The sequence below is a fragment of the Anolis carolinensis genome, chromosome 5, assembly GCF_035594765.1.
Source record: "Anolis carolinensis isolate JA03-04 chromosome 5, rAnoCar3.1.pri, whole genome shotgun sequence".
In the NCBI taxonomy this organism is placed as follows: domain Eukaryota; kingdom Metazoa; phylum Chordata; class Lepidosauria; order Squamata; family Dactyloidae; genus Anolis; species Anolis carolinensis.
Genome location: NC_085845.1, coordinates 75,943,787 through 75,963,955, shown reverse-complemented (window position 1 = coordinate 75,963,955; position 20,169 = coordinate 75,943,787).

Genomic DNA, 20,169 nt, shown 5'->3' with positions numbered 1-20,169 from the left:
AAAACTCAAGCCTCTGTGGGCTACTCCCCTTTTTTTTCTGTTCTACAGACTTTAAACCCCTTACAGGTTATAGGGAAATGTTGGAGGTCCTTTTTTTTTGCAGCACTTTGGAATACAGGTGATCTTGGTGAGTCAAGAAGAAGGAGAAGGAATGTGAATGAATGTTTTGGAAAGGAGAATGCTGGAGGGTTTACATTTTTGATGGACTTTATTTTCTTACTGCGTTCTCCTACATAATAAAGGTGTTTAAAGTTTGAATTTTTAAAAGCATCTTAAAATGTGTATAACTACAGAGAATAAAGATTATGTTTATTAAGAAAAAATAAATAAATAAATAAATTATTTTTGAAAAAAAAAATTGATCCCATATTCCTGACACAGAAGGATTAAGAACTGACATTGATTTTTAAATTTTTTTGATTGACATTTTATTCAAAAAGGGAGCTAGTGCCCAAGTGATAAAAAGTTATCCTTTTGAGAACCAAAGACATGATATAATTGGCTACGTCTCATGTTGCTTCATAATAATTTTGTGAGATTTGGATTCTGGACTTTGTGATTTTGGCCCAACTCTTTCTAAAGGTTACGGAAAGGAAGGACTAGGACTTTTGTAAACGGGACATTAGATCATGCAAATAGGGGCATTTTTTCCATCGCCCCCAGCCTGGATTTTGCCAGATTTGAGAAGCGGCAGGAGGCTTTTCAACGTGTGTTACTAACAAATTTTGAGCTGTTCAACGAGTCGGTGTAAAAGGGGAATTGAGTAAGTTTAACACTGCAGCAGGACTGGAGTGGAAGATTGCATTGCAGCAAGTGGATACACGATTGTTAAATCGTTTGCGGAAAGGAAAAAAAAAAGATGCGGAGAAGAAAGATTTTGTTGGATTTCAAGACAGATGAGTGTGTTGTCAAAGGCACAACCTCTGAGGAGGCCTGCCGTGGATGTGAGCGAAACGACTAGAGAGAGTGCTTCAAGAGCCATACAGCCTGGAAGGATGAGTATTTCCCTCCCCTTCTTTTCCCTCTCATTGTTTTTTGCTACAGGTCCTGAACTCCTGTATGGGATAAACCCAGAAGTCTATGAGACATGTTTATTGAGAGGCCTGGGAGGGCCTATAGGTGTTGCTGAGTGTTAAGGCTGTGATGGAGTGTGGCATCAGGCTGGAGGCTGTAAGGGCTGACCAACTCAACAACATACAATTTTCTATTTTGACCCAACTCTCCTGGATAGGACCTTTTGTAATGGGACATTGCAAATAATTCGGATTTTTGCCGGATTTGAGAGACAATGAGGGACTTTTTCATATGCCATCTAACAACCTTGCTTTTTAAGCCAAAAGGAGGATATAGCACGGAGACAATGTGACAAAGAATAAAAATAAGTTAACCATTGCAGCAGGACCAGAGTAAAAAGGATTACTGCAGATCGCGAAAGAAGGCCCATGGAGGAATCATTTCTCAAGAGGCCATGGAGGGGTCGTTTGGGAGCTGAATAGTGGCCTACCTGCCCCACCCGTGGAGAGACAAGGGATTTCAACAAGATTGGCTGAGACAAAAGTGATGCCGAACAGGATGATCGACAGATGGGTAATCCGTTCCCCCTCCCCCATTCTCTCTCACTGTCTTCCTGCTTTCTTTTTCAGCTTTTTTGGACTCCTGTTCCTAAATTGGAGATCCATAAGGCACTGTTACTGAGAGGCCTGTTTTCCAAAATGGAGATCCATAAGGCATTATTACTGGAAGGCCTGTTTTGGAATCCAAAACCCGTAGGAGTTTAAGTCTACCCCACGCCACACATACTGGGTATGACAGCTAAAGCCCTGTGAGAGATGGAGATTTTCTTTACGGACTTTTCTTTACACAGAGACAATTCTTAGAGACTAGAGACTTGATTGGACAAAGAGACTTTCTTCAAATTAACTGAACATTATTCCTTTGATCAAGGAAGAGGAAACACACCCCCAGTTTGACTTTATGCCAAAGACTGAAAAGACCTGAAAGTTGGACATGTATGTGAATGGCCACCTCTGGCCATAGCAACAAATCCATCATCGGAAGAAGCCAAATGACTGGGCTAGATCAGAATTCTACTGTGGACTATGTCCTTTCTAAAACCTGATTAATATTTTTAATCCTCATGTGTTGTTTACCTCTGGTGATGAAACTATGTACAAATGCTATTCTGCGCTCATTTTCCACTGAAAAGATAGCTTGGCTGCAAGCTAGAAGGGATTGGAGGGACCCATAAGTCTGCTCATTTAGTTTGCTTCAGCTTTTGTATACACGCTTCGCAAAAAAAAAAATAAAAAAAAAAATGGGGGAATAAGGCAGGAATGAAGGGGTAGGAGGAAATGGCCATATAAGGAGGTACGAGCAGGCCAGGAACACAGCCGATGGGTTATCACATGGTTTCCCTGAAATCATGTGTTTTGAGAGAAACGAAAGTAATGAAATGTAATACTGCACCACAAATATGCACCAATGGTTTGATATGTGGGCGGTCGTAAACTGAACCCACTGAATTGTATAAATAGACACTCGACCCTGTCTGCGGGGTTCTCCCTTTTCAGCATCTAGTTGTGCGTGGGATGAACCTCTGCAGCTGCAGGAACGTTAGTAAAACTGCTTTCTTTGGAAAAACCTCCAGTTGTCTGTCTCCTACTTCCACTGCGTCCGCACAGACACACGAGAAGCCGGGAAGAGGGGAAATCTGGTTTCCGCTACAGGAGGACACAGGCTGGGTGGGGTAGGCCCGGGAGGGGAAAGACCAGGAAAAGGCAGGGCAGGACCTGGGTCATCCTCAGGTTATTCTCTCAGCATAAGGACTGGGCTGCTCACCCCATCCTTATGCTGGGAGAAAGCCAAGACACGTGGCAACTACCCTTTCCCTCCCTCCTGATCCTCCTCCCCCTATCCTCGGGCTGTTCTCTTCGCATTATGCCAGGCGGAGGGCAAGACAGGAGGTGGCTGAGAGTGCTCTGGAGGGCTCTCAGCCACTGCGTGTTTTCTTTGAGCATCCTCCTGGCATAAGGATAGGACCATTCATACCATCCTTATGCCAGGAGGAAGGCGAGACACTCTGTGGCTGAGAGCGCTTCAGAGGGCTCTCAGTTGCTGCATGCCTTTCTCCCTTATCTTTTTGGCATAAGGATGCAGTGGGCCACTGTGTCTTTATGCCAAGAGGACAAAGAAAATGAGGAGAGCTGGAGGTAACCACCCAGGGGGCCGCATTTGGACCCTGGGTCTTAGTTTGACCATGTCTGGTCTAGTAGATCCTCTGAGGTTGAGAAACGGTTATTTACCCAATTTCACCCAATAGATTTCCATGGCGAAGTGGGGATTCATACGCTGGTTTCTCAGAGTCTTAGTCCAACACTCAAACCTCTACACCAGTGATTCTCAAACTGTGCTCCTCAGATGTCTTGGACTTCAGCGCCCACAATTCCTAACAGCAGGTAAGCTGGCTGGAATTTCTGGGAGCTAAAGTCCAAAACACCTGGAGGAGTACAGTTTGGGAAACACTGCTGTACACCATATTGGCTCTTTATTTATTTATTTATAGCATTTATATTCCGCCCTTCTCACCCTGAAGGGGACTCAGGGTGGATCACATCACACATACAAGGCAAACATTCAATGCCTCAACATAGAACAAAGACAGAGACAAACACAGCTCCGAGCCGGCCTTGAACTCATGACCTCCCAGTTAGAGTGATCTATTGCAGCTGACTGCTTTATCAGCCTGCGCCACAGCCTTTACATTACATTGCAATTATAACTTAAAAATGGATAACAGCACTCTCCTTAAAGGGTATTTATTTATTTACCCTATTTATACCCTGCCTTTCTCTACTCTGAAGGGTACTCAAGGCTTACACAAGGCAGGTAATTATACTTCAACAGTTACGGGATTGTAGTATCACTATATGGTGGAGGGGTGAACTCATACTGTTTCTACTATCCCTCATGCTGCTGTATTGTACTGTGGGTTGGATGTTGAGGCAATAACTTGGTGGCTAGAGGAAGATTTTGGTTTCTACTGCAGATCAGTGGATTGTAGCTTTAAAATATAACAGAAAGGGAACTATTTAGTTACTTCTGAGAAACTAGAAAGAGTTCCTTTTGGAAAAACACACTGCTATAGCATTTGTAGTCTTCTTTAAAGATCAGTTTTCGAACTGGTAGGTTGGCAGAAACTGGAGCTGACAGAGGGAGCTCACTCCGCTCCCTGGATTCGAACTGCCGACCTTTTGGTCAGCAAGTTCAGTAGCTCAGCAGTTTAACCCACTGTGCCACCACAGGCTCCTTGCTTATATATATCATGTAAGTTGCCTATGTTATATTCTAAATTTCCTCATGAGGAAAGGTAGTTATGTTATACACTACTTGTTTGACCCAAATAAATAAACTAAGATAAGCAAAACTGCAAAAACCAGTTCTATGGATCCCGGGGTTTGTACTGTACATAAAAGCTCCACATTTTGCTCCTGCCTGAATTGAGCATCCTTGAAAGCTTCAGGCAAATTATGACAGTCATGAATTTAACTTTGCTATGCAGAAGATGGTGGCCCTGAATTCATTAAACTCTGCGGGTCATTTTGCGGTGTCTTGATATTCATTAAAAACAAAGCTGCCACATCCATTTGCAAAATGAGAACTATGCACGTATACAACCTCAGACTGCAAAACCACATGATGAAAAGTGCCTACTCAACTGTTTCCTTTATAATTACATTCAAATGTAACTAAACCAGTTTGTTTCTCCTTGAAGCATCTGCATAATAATCCTTGGAGTTGTATTCTGTTTCTGTCAGTACAGCACAAATCTATGAATTCTTAGCAAAATATAAAAAGATGAACACAGCAAGAAGGGTGGAGACAGCAAAACTAGCAGAAACAGGAAAGTATGCTCACTGCTATTGAAAACCAGCACATGTCTATTATGGACTAAGATTAATTAAGGTCAATGGGATTTACTGCTGGGTAAGTGTGAAGCTGAGCTCAGCCTTAGGTTGTGTTTGAGAATGCCTAGATTTACATTCCAGATGGAATGGGCTTTCACACCATCACTCTCTGCAGAGATGACCCCGCATTCCAACCTTTTCGGTTTTGGTGCTTGGAATTCAGTTCCTCCAGAAGCAAGATTCTTTTAAGTGTTACTTCTATTTTTGGACATGCTCTGTTCTTTATATAGAAAAAAGTATTTTCATTCAAGCTGTAGAAGAGTAGATGACTCATGTCTTTACCCTAATGTTTCAAAAACTTTTTTAGAATGGGTTATTGCATAATAATTGCACAATGTCTTATGGAATATGAACACTCCTGGTAGAATGTACTCTAAAGATTATTTATAACTAGCTTGGGTACCCAGTTGTTCTGGGTTAGTTGAAATTGAAATTAGTTGTTATTGGATGTTAGGTAATAATATCAGTTTGGTCCTATGTTATGCCATTTGTTTTAAAAAAGTCCAGTCTTAGCCTTTGTTTTTTTATGAATGATTCCATTAGAAAATGCATAAGGATGTTGGTGAACTACAATTCCCAAAAATTTTGGGTCAATACTCCCAAAACTCCCCCAGTTGGCCATCTTGGTTCCATGTGCCAAATGTGGTCCAGATCCGTCATCTGCTGGATTCAATGTTATCTAGATAAGGATGAACTACAACTCCCAGATTCCCAGGGCAATCACCCAAAATCGTGCCAGTATTCACAGTTGGCCATGTTGGGTCTGCATGCCAAGTTTGGTCCAGATCTGTCACTTGCTGAGTTGAATGTTCTCTGAATACAGGTGAGCTATAACTCTCTGATGGCAAGGTCAATCACTCCAGGTTGGCAGCATTGGGTCTGTGTGCCAAGTTTGATCCAGATACATCAGTGGTGAGGTTGAGAGGACTCACAGAATACAGATGAACTATAACTCCCACAGATAAAGGTCAATCACATCCAAAGTCCACCAGTATTCCCAGTTGGCCATGTTGAATTTGTGTGCCAAGTTTGGTCTAGATCCATCATCAGATGGGTTCAGTGTTCTCTGAATATGGGTGAACTATAACTCCTGGATGTCAAGGTCCATCACCCCCAAACCCCGCCTGTATGCACATTTAGCCATGTTGGGTCTGTGTGCCAAGTTAGTTTCAAGTCCATTGTTGATAGGGTTCAGAGTGCTCTTAGATTGCAGGTGAACGATACATCCCAGTCCCTACAACTCCTATAAATCATGGTGAATTCTCCCCAAATCTCTCCAGTATGTTTAGTTGCTGATCAATTCCTCTGTTTACTGTGTGCCATAGGAAAGGGTTAAGGGAAAGACAGTGGGTGAGGTCATGCAAATGAAACGAGAAAGGAACACTGAGATGTGCTCACTGTAACCTGCAATGTCCTGGGAGGAAGTGACTTGGTGGCTCTTCAGCACTGGGAACTATAGCCTGTTTGTTGAGGCCGGGGGCTGTCTGTGTGAGTGGACACCCATGCCACATACACACATACAGATTTTCACTTTTTTATGTGTATAGACAATAATGTGTTGCACATTGACTTATGACTGGTATGTTTTGTGCAGTAATTGGCCCTTCTTCATATTTCTTAATAAAGTAGGTTGCTTTTGATTTGTGTGATAGGTAGGCAATCATCCCAGTAGCAGATCTCTGGTCACAAAACTTATCTTCAGATTTCAAAAGCTGGTGCGGTTGTCATCAATCTACATTCCAACTCATATGACATTGTTTTGGGGAAAGTTCATGGAAGGTGGCAAAGCAATATAAAATGAATGCAATTAATTTTAAACATTATCTAATGCTGAAGTGAATGAGCTTGCCTTAACTATTTGAGAAGATTAAAAGCATATGGTGCAAATGTTACCATAGTCGGCACTTGTGTTTTAAAGCACAAAGAAGCAAGCAGTTTACAAGCAGATGCATGGAGAATGAAAGATGAGTGATTGACAAATTGCTTCCACAACTAAATCTGCCTACACAAGAAATGCATGTTATACCACTTTGGGAGGAAAATCTATGAAAACTGGAAGGAAGTCATATGGATTGATGCCTTGGAGATTTTGTATTGTTTTCCAGCTGTTGCATGTTCTCTGGAATGGCTTGCTTCTTTGAGCCATCTGGATTACATTTTGCTGAATGTATGCTCGGCCCATCCTGTGCACATCTCTGGCATGGAATGGTTTTCTCACTCCTGTTTTTGACTTATGTGCAGCCAATGATAGTAAGTGCTAAGTGTTAGAAGAAACAGAACATCTTAGAAAAAAATACCAGATCTCTCCTTTTGCCAGTGTCTGTCTGCTTTGCTACTCTCTTGACTCTGGTTAACAGTTATTGGGACAAGATGGGTTCATTATTCAATGTTATATAACTCACATCATTTTATTACCATTGCAAATACTCATGGGATTCTCCCCCATCCCCAGGTATTCCTATGAACAAATCAGATCTGGAGGCCAAGATGACGAAACTGAGGCTATCATACATTGACGCTATTATGAGAAAAGATTGTGGTGGCCCAGTGGATTAAACCATTGTGCTACTAAAATAAGTAAATGAGTACTACTTTGGTGGAAAACTGCAAAAGACGCTTCAAGCATCCAGGCCGGCCACATGACCAGGAGGTGACAACACAGGCACCTCAGTTTGGAAATGGAGAAGAGTACCTCCCCCAAGAGCCAGAGATGAGAACCGCCTCCAGAGCTGGAAATGTAAGGAGAAGCCTTTGCCTTTGTCTGTGTGTTTCATTGTATGTAACAAAACATTGGATGTTTGCCTGTATCTGTTTATATATTGTAATTTGCTCTGAGTCCCCTGAGGGAGATGGGCGGAATATAAATAAAGTACCACATACACACATACACATGGTTCACTTTTATTATTTGCATAGATTTAAGTTTGGAAATGATTCCTATTTTTTTAAAACAGAAATACTTCTTAGCAGAGGGGAGACTATCATCAGATGAGCTGTTTTTGAAATGCTGGTGGGCAAGTTCAAAGACCCTCCCTACTTTTTCTTCATTATCTTTAAAACAGATTTTGATTGAGCAACACATTAGATCAGAGACTGTTCTTTGGAAGGTAGGACATCTGGCCATCTTCATCTTTATTTTGCTAAGGGTTGATACATTTGGAAGTTTGTTTGTTTATTCTATATATATAAATGAGTGATGGCATCACAGCAACCCACAAAACAACAAAACTACAGGCCCCTCAACCTCAAAATTTGACAACACAACCCATCATCCACGCCTCTAGGTTGATACAACAAAAAGAAAAGAAAAAGTCCTAATTAGAGGGAGAGCAATAATTGTTTTTATCCAATTGCTGCCAGTTTAGAGGGCTAATCTCTGCCCACTTGGTCTCCTAGCAACCAACTCAGCCAAGGGACAGCCAGGGTTCAGTTAGGGGACAGGCAGATTTAGGCCTCACTTAAACTTCTTCCACAGATTATCTAATTTGCACTGGATTATATGGCAGTGTAGACTCAAGGCCCTTCCACACAGCTATATAACCCATTTATAATCTTATATTATCTGCTTTGAACTGGATTATCTTGAGTCCACACTGCCAGATAATCCACTTCAATGTGCATTTTATACAGCTGTGAAGAAGGGGCCTCATATAATCCAGTTCTAGGCAGATAATATAAGATTATCAATATACAGTAGAGTCTCACTTATCCAACATAAACAGGCCGGCAGGATAAGTGAATATGTTGGATAATAAGAAGGGATTCAGGAAAAACCGATTAAACATCAAATTAGGTAATTGTTATACAAATTAAGCACCAAAACATCACATTATACAACAAATTTGACAGAAAAAGTAGTTCCATGCGCAGTAATGCTATGTAGTAATTACAGTAGAGTCTTACTTATCCAACATTCTGGATTATCCAACGCATTTTTGGAGTCAATGTTTTCAATATATCGTGATATTTTGGTGCTAAATTCATAAATACAGTAATTACTACATAGAACTACTTTTCTGCCAAATTTGTTGTCTAACATGATGTTTTGGTGTTTCATTTGTAAAATCATAACCTAATTTGATGTTTAATAGGCTTTTCCTTAATGCCTCCTTATTATCCAACATATTCGCTTATCCAACGTTCTGCTGGCCCATTTATGTTGGATAAGTGAGACTCTACTGTACTGTATTTACAAATTTACCACTAAAATATCACAATGAATTTAAAACACTGACTACAAAAACATTGATTATGAAAAGGCAGGCTGCGTTGGATAATCCAGAACACTGTATAAGCGAATGTTGGATAAATGAGGTTCTATTTTAATATGAAATAATTACTGGGATAGAATAATGCAGAACAATATAATCTCTAAAACCAGGACAGTAAATAAAGACCAACAGTCTGAAATCAGGGAAATTGGAAATTCCACAAAGGAAACAATCAGGGCCAGCTAACACCTCCCAAGAAAGGATTCTTCCAGAAAGGAAGCTGAGAAGGGAGTGAAGCACTGTGTATTACCAAAGTCATTATTATTACTATCATTATTATTATTATTATTATTATTATTATTATTATTATTATTATTATGTTGCGGTCAACCGTGAAAATGAATACAATCTGGCTCCAAGTATTCAAAAACACTAACATCAGAATATATAAAAATTAATGTGGTATAATAAAACAGAACAATACAATCTCTAAAATCAGAACTCTAAATAAAGAACAACACTCTGAAAACTGGGGAATTGCACACAGGAAACAATCAGGGCCAGCTAACACCTCCCAACAAAAAATTCACTTAGGGAGGAAACAGCCAGGCTTTAAAGCTGCAAGGCCATTACATCCTAATCATTTTTCCTAATTGCAGCATTCATACTTGCCTCCAACAGACAAAAAAAAAAAACAACAATCAGAAATATTGTATATTCACAACCTTTAGGAAATAATATCCCCTGATGGCACAGCGTGTTAAAGCGCTGAGCTTCTGAACTTCTGGACCGAAAGGCCGCAGGTTTGAATTGGGGGAGTGGAGAGAGCCCCCACTGTTAGCCCCAGCTTCTGCCAACCCAGAAGTTCAAAAACATGCAAATGTGAGTGCATCAATAGGTACTGCTCCAGCGGGAAGGTAACGCCACTCCATGCAGTCATCCCACATGACCTTGGAGGAGTCTATGGACAACGCTGGCTCTTCGGCTTAGAAATGGAGATGAGCACCAACCCCCTGAGTCAGACATGACTGGACTTAATGTCAGGGGAAAACATTTACCCTTTACTTTAACTACCACCAATTCCTCAATACTTTATTTTCCATACCACCATACTTCGCCACAGCAATGCATGGCCGAGCACAGCTAGTGTATATATATACCACTCTTCTCCCCCCAGGGGGACCCATGAGATTAAAAAAATACCTGGGCCAGCCCTTCCCTGCCATTTTCCCTCCTATTCTTGACATCTCTGAGACCCTGTGGCATTACTTCCATCTGAGATCAGGTGTAGTGGCTGCTAGCTTCCATGTCAGTGGGGTAGTAAATGCACCCCAAACCTGAACCCAAGCTATGAAGGAGCTATCCAAGGTGCTGAAGTTATTTGGGGTGCTGAATCAAGGGAGGAACATGAAATTGCTCCCACACTATGCTCACTATACTTGCAATATTCAATAAAGTAGAACAAAACATTAGCACCCAAAATGGTTGCTAACCACAATAGGGTATATGGTACATGTGACCACATGAATGTCATAGGGTTTTACAACCTCATCACACACACTAATTTGCTTGTCACATGTCAGTTCCTCTCCTCTTTTTCCACAGAGTCCATTCCATGACGTACATCTACTTCTGGTGGGGCTCCATGGAAAAAGGGGTTAGGAAGCGGCACACACCACTGTTGCGTCAACACGAGAGACTTCTCATGTTGCATTTGCAACAATGGGGGGAATCTGGGTAGTGGATGCTGCCCCCCATGGGATGGGGCCAAATGTAAGTTGGGCAATGTGGATGATAGGTTCTTCACATCCCCCACCGGGACCCTATAGAATCACCACGATGTGGTGAATTTCGACATTAATGTGATAAGGTCTTTAGTAGGCAAGTACTACTCCAAGGTAAATTTGCCAGTTCCTTCCTTTGAAATATATAGTCTATAGCAACTGGTATTCATTGATGGTCTCCATCCAACTACTAACAAGAGATGACCCTAATTAACATCCAAGACCAATCAGAATCTGGTGGATTTAGAGTGATGAGGTCATTAATGAAGCAATCCAACAGTGGTATAGCATCCCATAGCACAGGAAGAGCCAACATATTGTGAAATCAACTCGAAGCAAAGATGATACTAGGACATTGCAATTGCAGTATTACAGTGTAATGTGAGAAGCTCCATAGATATAGCATGGAATTGCTTGATATGATATATAAAGTTTAAATCACATCGCTGATTTTGAAAGTTTACAAATTTCCTTGGTGGATGACATGTTCTGTCACCTAGTATGATATGACACATCAGAAACCAGTTGAAAATGTTGGAAATTTAGATTTCACAGAGACAGGCCCTTCTAGAGAGCCATCATTTTCAGTGGTACTTATTCCTTGAATCAATAAGAGGCTGCTCCTTTTTCCCATTGTGTGTACAAGTATAAAGCACTTGGGAGCTATTTGAAATGCTGCTAAGTACTCTTGACAGATGGAGAAATGATCTGTCATCTTCCCTCAGTGATGGTTTGATCAAAGTGTGGAAGCTCCAAGAGCTTCATAATTGATATAATTTTTTTGGTCTTCTTGATTTGGAGGAGCTGGAGTGCTCTGGGTCATGGTAAAAGTGGTCTGCTTACAGTTCCTACCTCCAACAAATGTCACTACTCATTCTAGCTTGTGACTCACCCTTTCCAAGAATTGATCCATTTTCTCACCAGTATTTCATGACAATTTCTCTTGTCCCAATTGATACCATTTCCAGTTCCTTGAGGAGGTCATGTGATGAAGCTTTTAGAAAAACAAGGATGAGGAGGTGGTTCAGGAGTCTTCAAGAGCTGGAAATGGGCTTCTGCATGAGACATGGGACAGGTAGGCACCCAACGGGATGATAATAGAGTTGAAAATTACCACAAGGGCCATTTAATCTAGCTTTTTTCAGGGCAATAATCCATGGCCAAAATACCTTTGGAAAGTGGGCATCAAACTTTTTTATACACCTCCAATGAAGGCAAGCTCACCACTTTGCAAGGGAGTTAATTCTACTACACAGTGGTGCTCAACCTTGGGTTCCCAGATGTTTTTGGCCTCCAACTCCCAGAAATCATAACATCTGATAAACTGGCTGGGATTTCTGGGAGTTGTAGGCCAAAAACATCTGAGGACCTCATGTTGAGAACCACTGGCTAACAGTTCTTGCTATCAGGGGGCAATTGGGATCACCTTTCTTCTCATTTGAATCCCCTGGTTCAAGTCCTACCCTTAGAAACATCTAAAAGCAAGCTCACTCCACTCAGATATTGAAGATAGATATTGCTGGAAATAGCAACCTTCTACCAGCTTCCTATACCAGTTATTAGTTATGTATACCATTGAGATTGCTTCCTGTATAATATGTATGTACTGGTGTGTATTTTCCCTTAACTCTTAGAGGTTGCGGGAGGGACTAAAGACCATGTGACCCTGATCTTAGAATGGTCAGACTCCATTTTAGAGTGTGTTTGAATCAGAAGTCAATTGGAGTCAGTTAAGTCAGTTAGAAGTCAGTTGAGGCTTGAGTCAGTTGGAAGTTAGAAATCAGTGAAGTCTGTTGATGTCAATTAGAGCAGGAGTAGTCAGTATGCTGCAGTGAGATGTCAGAGTACGAGTCTGTTTGCATCAGAAGTATCATACAGTATAGTACAACTGATATATTATCCAGTTAACATGAAATCAATAAGCAATGTATCAGTGTGTTAAATACATGAAGTTTGTAAGTAAGTCGGTTAGAAGTCAGTTGAGGCTTGAGTCAGTTGGAAGTTAGATGTCAGTGAAGTCTGTTGATGTGAGTTAGAGTAGGAATATAATCAGTATGTTGCAGTGAGATGTCAGTTAGAGTATGAGTCTGTTTGCATCAGAAGTATAGTACAGTATAGTACAGTTTATATATTATTCAATTAACATGAAAACAATAAGCAATGTAACTGTCTGTTAAATACATGAAGTTTGTAAATAAGTCAGAAGTCAGTTGAGGCTTGAGTCAGTTGGAAGTTAGAAGTCAGTGAAGTTTGTTGATGTCAATTAGATTAGGATATCAGTATGCTGCAGTGAGATGTCAGAGTATGAGTCTGTTTGCATCAGAAGTATAGTATAGTGCAGTTTATATATTATTCAGTTAACATGAAAACAATGTACCAGTATGTTAAATACATGAAGTTTGTAAGTAAATCAACTATGTTAACTCTTAACAAAGACTACTTATTTTTAGTCTCTCAAGAGCATGATTTAAAAGCAGTATATTTTATGGGAGAGTAGATTATGTTTTTGGGCAACCAAAAATAACACTTCTAAAGATCTGCTATGTCTGTTGTGCATTAGCATATCTTTGTTCCTAACAGTTCAGAGAGATAACCAGGTATAACAGTCTAACAGCTGAGAAACCTATATTGCCTTGTATCAATACTAGTGGATATTTGCCACTAAGGAGAAGATTGACTCAAGTGAGTTTTTAATTCTTCTCAAGAAGATCATACTTTACAAAAAGGTTACGATCTTTAACAAGGTCATGCCTTTCCAAAAGGTTATGATCATTCCAAATAGTGTGAATGCTAGTTAATCTCCAAAATGGTCATGCTTCCAAAAGCCTGTGGAGATTCCTGGTTTTCCCAATAGATATTATATCACACAAGGTCTTCTTTTCTCTAGGCTAAATTCCCTCATTTGTTCTTATGATCATGATCCTCTGGGAAATAAAATGGGACATGAACAGCAGATGTCCACTCTGATCAACATGTGGTGATGGAAGGCAGCTATGCTCACCACTATAGATATTGAGGAGGACAAAAACAAAAACTATTTTCTTCTATTTAGCAACGGCTGCAAGAATGGTGTATGCTAAGCTTTGGAAGGAAAAAGAAGTCCTGGAGATAATGAGTTGGTACAACAAAAATCTTGAAATTATGAATATAGACAGATCAACATATTTATTAGCAAATAATTATGGCAGACCAAAAAGACAAACAAATTGGGAGCAAATCAAGATGTACTTGAACAATGTTAACGTTAAGATACTGGTTTAACTGACTCACGCCAAATAGAAGGAGAACATGAGTCTGGTCTATTAATATGAGACACTCAGTTAGGGAAGGTACAAACTATAAAGACATCAGACATTTGATGGAAGTCATGTTTTTATTTTTATGTTCACAAAACTGGTCTGAGGTTTGGATTTTGTCTTTGTCTATGAATATATATATATATATATATATATATATATATATATATATATATTTACAGCATTTATATTCCGCCCTTCTCACCCCGAAGGGGACTCAGGGTGGATCACATTACACATATAGGCAAACATTCAATGCCTTTTAACATAGAACAAAGACAAGACAAACATAGGCTCCGAGTGGGCCTCGAACTCATGACCTCCTGGTCAGAGTGATTCATTGCAGCTGGTTGCAGCTGGCTTGCTCTCCCGCCTGCGCCACAGCCCGGGCCTATATATATATATCTGCGAGGGAGTATATTGTTATAGGTAAAACGATATCTTATTTTACGCAAATCCCTTCCCATTTCCCCCTTTTTAATTTTTTTAAATTTTGTTTTTCTTCCCTCTTCTCTCTTTCCTTCTCTTTCCCCCTTCTAGACTTCTTTTAATCTGCTATTTCTTTCACTGGGGGGACTCACAGGGGTGTTAATGTGTTGTTGGTTTTTTGTAAAGTCCTATCGGGTGTCCATATTGTCTTTGTGTAGCATAATCTTCTTGGAAAGCACTAATAAAAATATTTTTTTAAAAAACATGTGGTGATGGATAAGATGTTACAGGTATGTTCTCAACTAGTGGCTAAAGCAAGTGATTTCCTCCCACTCATAGCACACCACTTCCTTCATTATTTCAGGGTAGGAACTTAAACCAGCCATTATCTATAAACATAATCTTTCTTCTGTAGGTGAATGGGAAAACAAAACAAAGGTGTGAGTACAGTGTTGAGCAATCTGACAATGAGTGAGAGGGCAAAAGAACTCATGTTTTAAACCCAATTCTAGCAGTCCTTATAGCGAAGTGATTCTGAACCTTCCTAATGCTGCTTTAGTACAGTTCCTCACGTTGTGGTGACCCTCAACCATAAAATTATTTTTGTTGCTACTTCATTACAGACATTTTGCTACTGTTATGAATTATAATGTAAATATTTGATATGCAGGATGTTTTTTCATTCACTGGACCAAATTTGGCACAAACATCTGATACGCCCGCATTTGAATACTGGTGGGGTTGGGGGAATTGATTTTGTTATTTGGGAGTTGTAGTTGCTGGGGTTTGTAGTTCACCTACAATCAAAGAGCATTCTGAACTCCACCAATGATGGAATTGAACCAAACTTGGCACACAGAACTCCCATGACCAACAGGAAATACTGGAAGGATTTGGTGGGCATTGACCTTCAGTTTTGGAGTTGTAGTTCACCTACATCCAGAGAGCACCATGGGCTCAAACAAAGATGGATCTGGACCAAACTTGGCACGAATACTCAATATGCCAAAATTTGAACACATCTGGGAGTTGTAGTTGCTGGGATTTATAGTTCACTTACAATCAAAGAGCATTCGGAACTCCGCCAACAATGGAATTGAACCAAACTTGGCATGCAGAACTCCCATGACCAACAGGAAATACTGGAAGGATTTGGTGGGCATTGACCTTCAGTTTTGGATTTGTAGTTCACCTACATCCAGAGAGCAATGTAGATTCCAAACAATGATGGATCTGGACCAAACTTGGCACAAATACTCAATGTACCCAAATTTGAACACTGGTGGAATTTGGGGGAAAATAGAGCTTGTCATTTGGGAGTTGTAGTTGCTTGGATTTATAGTTCAATCAAAGAGCCCCTGAACCCTATCAACCATCAAATTGGGCCAAACTTCCCACACAGAACCCCCGTGACCAACAGAAAATACTGGTCTTTGGTGACCCCTCTGAACCCCCCTTGTGACCCCCCCCCCGGGGCCCAACCTCCAGGTTGAGAAACACTGTTATAGCAGTTTGCAACTTTCTGCAAGGTTTCCAGGTTTCCAAACATGTGCAATATGGTCTTACTGAGATAAAACAGAACAGGAGTTTAAATAAATAAGATGGGCACATGGGCTGCCCTGAGTTGTTTGGGGATAAAAAAATAAACCAGCTGCTTTGCCACTCCTTTGGCGCAGCATCCATGTGTTACATAAGAAGGAAAAATGGAAAGAAGGAGAACTACAAAAGCACAAAAGGATGATAAAAATCTTAATATAACTGCAGAACATTAGTCGGCCTCTTTTGAGAAAAGTAAAAAAAAGAAACAGAAAAAAAGTCTGCTATTAAGATTGCTCTAGAAGCCGACTAGTTTTTTTTACATCTGCTTGTTTTGCATGGCTCCCAACCTTTTTCTTCCCCCATCTCATAAGGAAGATCCGATCTTGCACAATAACTTTGTGTCCTGGCAGCCAGCTGATCTTCTCCAGTTCAAAGAAAGTTGTTTTCCTTTTGTATTTAATTTCTCCCCCTCCACCCCCACTTTTTCTGGCTCCCTTCTTTCTTTTGTTCTGAGATGGTTTCTCTTAAAGCAGCAGACACAAAAGTCTGTCAAGAAGTAGCTTCAGCCCACAGTTAACTGATCCCTTCCAAAGAGAGATGGGAAGCACACACATGGACATAGCTTTGACTCTCTTATCTATGTTTATTTACATTGAATGTCACAGGTTGTCAGCAGAGTCCAAAAGCAACAGGGAGACACAAGCAGACTACATCTGCGTAGTCCATTCACATGGCTTGCCTGCTGAAATCTAGGATCAACAGAGATAGATGAAAGACGCGATTCTGACTAACCACGCCGTCATTTGGTTCTCTTGCTAATCTTTTTAAGGGTTCAGGCAACTCTGCATTGATTTATGTATTGTATCAGAAGCAAACCAAGGGTAAAGTTGTAATATATTTAAAAACACAAACAAATTTAAAACTTGGCATTATATTAAATTTATTTTGACCAGAACCTAGGCACATGGAGTGCCTTTGGTGTTGCTATAAGAAGGCCCTCCTTTGTGCATGCGGCAGGGGTAGATGAAACATTGGGCATTGGTCCCAAGGATAAAGTAAAGGTTTCCTCCTGATATTAAGTCTAGTTGTGTCCGATTCTGGGGGTTAGTGTTCATCTCCATTTCTAAGTCAAAGAGCCAGTGTTGTCCGTCAACGCCTCCAAGGTATGTGGCTGGCATGACTGCATGGAGCGCTGTTACGTTCCTGCTGGAGTGGTACCTATTGATCTACTCATATTTGGTTGTTTTTGAACTGCTAGGTTGGCAGAAACTGGAGTTAACAGTGGGAGCTCACTCTGCTCCCCAGTTTCGAACTGCCGGCCTTTTGGTCAGCAGTTCAGCAGCTCAGTGGTTTAATCCGCCACATCACGGGGGCTCCAGTCCCATGGATAGGTCATAATATATAGAGTTAGATCCAGACTTGATCATACTGAAAATAAATCCAGTAAAGCCCAAATCTTGGAGAGCTAAGACTTTGGATGATAATTACCAGAATCCCCAGCCAGGTTGGACATGTAAGCTGGAGTCCAAAGTGTAACTGTATCACATTGCTAAAATCAATTGTACTTTGTTAGTTACAACTGATTTAGGTCCCATTGATTTCAGAGGACTGAATTTAAGTAAGATTAAGATGAATTCAATCCACAACTATTTAGCTGTGCTACAGATATTATACAGAATGATGCAACCATGCTGAATCAGCCATCAGGGCCATCTATTCCAAAACCTTGGGGCAGTTAAATGTTTCTAGAAAGCCCATAAGCAAGATAAATCCCTCCATGCTGATACTGTAAATGCAACATTTGCCTTGCAATAACTGTCAGGTTGAGACAGACAAGTCTTTAACACACTTGAAGGGCTTTGACAGAAGTATTGGTTTTTATGATGGCTTTTTTTGTCTCTCAGCCATCAATGCTCAGACAGCTGCTATGTATATCACTCTCTTCTTTTATCCTCACACCAAAATGTAGGTTGGTCTGATGTCCCTTCTACACAGCCATATAAAATCCAGTTTAACTGCTTTGAACTGTATTATATGGCAGTGTAGACTCAAATAATCCAGTTAAAATGGATAATGTGGATTATCTGATTTGATAATCTGGATTATATGGCATTGTTGAAGAGACCTAAGAAAGAATGACTGGCTCAAGGTCAGGCAGTGAATAGCAAGGCTCAGTGGGGGATTGAACTTGCATCTCCCATATCCCAATACCATGTTCATCCAACCAATATCATTGGTACCAGGATGTAGGATTTTAACTAGTTTAGCAGGATTAGTTTTTACTACACTTTGTAACACAATTTTTGTTCCTGGGTTATAAATGTCATTTCCAAATTGTTTTATCATAAAAATATGGGAAAGGTTTATTAAACTGCAAAAACTTTGTTTGTGAGAGACATCCTGCCAAACATTTTGCGACCGTTTTTCAATATGGAGTCTCAAATAATTCAACGTGGTTTGTGGCAGCCACAAAAACAAAGTTTCTGGAATATAACAACTACTTTTGAAGTAAGTATGGCACAATTAAACAGGAAATAACACTTTCAAACCAGGAACATAAAAATGTTCAAACTGTGTTACATAGTGCTATGAGGCCTATTAATTTGGGGGAAACCAATGCAAGAAAGTCAGGGTGATAGACAGATATCACCCTTTATAATGAAACAACAGTATCTGAAGATTGTAATTTAATTACCTAGTCAAAATGAAGGATATAAATTGGCCCCATGATTTATAATGACTACTTTATTGTGTTGAGCTGAGATATTCGTCAGGGATGACAACCACCTACAAGATTTTCACATAAAACAGGTGTAACAATGCTCTCATGGCCCTTCCACACAGCCATATAGACCAGAATATCAAGGCAGAAAAATCCCACAATTTCTGCTTTGAACTGAATTATCTGAGTTCACACTTCCATATATTCCAGTTCAAAGCAGATAATGTGAGATTTTATTCAACTGTGTGGAAAGGGCCTAAGAGTTTTGTGATCAATGTGTTGTGATGTGTTGTGGTCCTTTATAGGCTAGAGATGGGCCACAAGCAAGTCTCCCTTTGTGTCTGGACTACTAACACCATCACTGCATTGGTAGTTTGCCCCAACATTCACCACTGCATTCACCATAAAACACTATTTTGTAAGCAAGGCATACATGGTGCAATTGCCCTGTTTTGAAGCAGAAACACCCTTCCTGATGCACAGTGATGCTGTGCTGTTGTGTTCCTGTTTGTAATACAGTGACAATGTCCTACTAGTTTCGGGAGAGAAGATAATCTGACCACAACTCATGGAAACTGTCAACCTTTTGTTATAAGCAATCATGGACATCAATGCTTTGGTTTTGTAAATGGTTCCTAGTTTTTGCCGTAATAAATCATGCTCCTCTGTAAGGTGATACCTGTTTGTTTGGTGTTGCTTTGCCACAGAATAATACAGTTTCCTGCCCAGCAATAAAACAGACCTAAATGATGCAGAGTGAAATCTTGGATGCAAATCTCATTTAATGAGATTTGTCTTCTGAGCAAATGTATGCAGAACTGGAATTGAGCCAGAAACACTGGCGAACTCTCAAGCGAGTTATGCTTATCCTTCGAGAAAGTCCTCACTTGACCATGGAAACCCACTGGGTAACTTTAGACAAATCATATTTTTTCAACTTCAGGCAATGGCAACGGCAAATCCCCTTTGAACGAATCTTGCCAAGAAAATCTGATGATAAGTTTGCCTTAGAGATGATTTAAAGGTCCATAACAGCAACAAGAACAAGAACAACATGCCTCATGCTTGTTTTTACAAGTTGTCTGGGGCCACTTTCACTGGATGTGCAAATGGATACATTAAAGGAAAAGATAATGGTTTTTCCCTGACATTAAGTTTAGTTGAGTCCAACTGTGGATGCTGGTGCTCATCTCCATTTCTAAACTGAAGGTTGGCAAAAGCTGG